The sequence below is a fragment of the Condylura cristata genome, unplaced genomic scaffold (genome assembly GCF_000260355.1).
Source record: "Condylura cristata isolate star-nosed mole 26May11 unplaced genomic scaffold, ConCri1.0 scaffold00001, whole genome shotgun sequence".
Lineage (NCBI taxonomy): Eukaryota > Metazoa > Chordata > Mammalia > Eulipotyphla > Talpidae > Condylura > Condylura cristata.
The window spans coordinates 71401813-71403567 of NW_004567102.1; the positions used below are offsets into that span (position 1 = coordinate 71401813).

At 35.5% G+C, this 1755-nt stretch overlaps 1 pseudogene; it reads right to left on the minus strand.

The window, feature by feature from the left end:
- Nucleotides 1–247: 247 nt before the first annotated feature.
- LOC101627216 lies at nucleotides 248–1134 on the minus strand (annotated as a pseudogene).
- Nucleotides 1135–1755: the final 621 nt, after the last annotated feature.

Here is a 1755-nt window from a genome sequence, read left to right on the forward strand (position 1 = left end):
CCACATCCTGGCTATTGTGAACAGTGCAACCATGAATGTAGGGATATTACTATCTCTTTAAGATTCTGATTTCCATTTTTTTAAGCTTTTATATTTGAGTTTATTCTTCATTTAACTTAAAAATACTACTGTAGCTGAATATTTTTTAAAAATGCAAGTAGTGATCATATTGGTTATAATCCTTCACTCATTCACTGCATATAAAATGCTAGTTGTGAACATTATTCACTGGCCCCATTAAGAACTGTCACTGAATACCAGCCCTAGGATGACACTCATCATCTTCAGAAGCTTCTCCATTGTAATGGCATTGCCTTTCCTGGTTTGGATCAAAATTCACCAGTTTAATTTGGTTCATGTCATCGGTCTTTTACTCTCAGATAGAGATTTTCAGGTGAGAAAAAGCCATTCTTGGGAAAGTTTGATAAACTCCATGATTAGATGTCCCTTTTCATACAGCTATGATAAACCATCATGTCTTCATCTAGCATACACTTGCTATCTCCATGTCTGACAATCTGATCTGCATGAAAGGTGATTACTATGGTCCAGTTGTCAAGAGTAGATATTGGCTTTTGGAAGTCACACAGTGCTTCAACCAATTGTATACCTATATGCTGAAAAGGACTTGCCTAGGATAAACAGCATTGTCCCTCTAATCTAAAGAAATGATAGTATCTCATAGCTGCAATCCTAGTTCTGGGTCTTCTTCACCATGGAATGTTAACTTCTGGCCAACTTTCATGATTGCTTAGATAAAACATCTAGAATATTCTTCACTCTCAAACTATTTTCTTCTATTGCAGATTTTACATCTATCCTTAGGACTGATCTGTTTCCCACATCCCTGGATTCCATGCACAATGACTAAGTTTGCCAAATCATTCTAGGTTCTAGCTGATGAATTTTTATTTGTATTCCAATATCTTAGCAATTAAAACAGCATTCTACTGTTCCTTTCTTAAACCTCAGCTTTCACATTTGTACAGATTACGTTATTTTGCAAAACTAGCTTTATTGATGTATTATTATATAATCCTTATAAGGTTACTGAAAATTGTTGCACAACATTCTTACATCTCCTCTCTCTCTGTATCCTTCTTTTTCCTCTAAACACATATCAAAGGTGTCCATGGGGGAGCCCAAACCACCCTCTGCTTCACCTTCTTTAATGGTTTGTACTCTTCTTTTCTTTGCATCAGACAGCACTTCAAAGCTTGAGAAATCTGTTTAAGCATTTGTCTTCATTCAGATTCTTATCAGGATGGTACTTTAAGGCCAGTTCCTGTAAGCCTTCTTCAGCTCTTCCTAGGTACCAAAACATCACAGTAATTGGCTTTCACCATTTACCACAGCCAGTGAGCAACTTGAGGCCACAGTGGGGGATGGAAAAGAGTGTGTTGCTTTATGTAGTTTAGGCAGCCTCTACTCTTCAACCTCAAAACTATGTACTGAGTGTTATGGAAAGTTCCTGACTTCCAATCTTTTGGATAAATACCCAAAATAAGAATAACTAGATCCTATTGTTATTATTATTTTAGACATTTTGAAGAATCACCATACTGTTTTACATAATGCAGGAAACAAATTGGCAAAATTTGATGCCTTTTTATGATAGATACTCAAAACATTAAGAATAAAAAAAAAATGACCTCAACATTATAAAGGCTGTATAGGAAATACCACAGCTAACATTATAATCATTGGTGAAAAAGTAAGTTTTTTTCTCTAAGATCAGGAACGAGGCAAGAATGT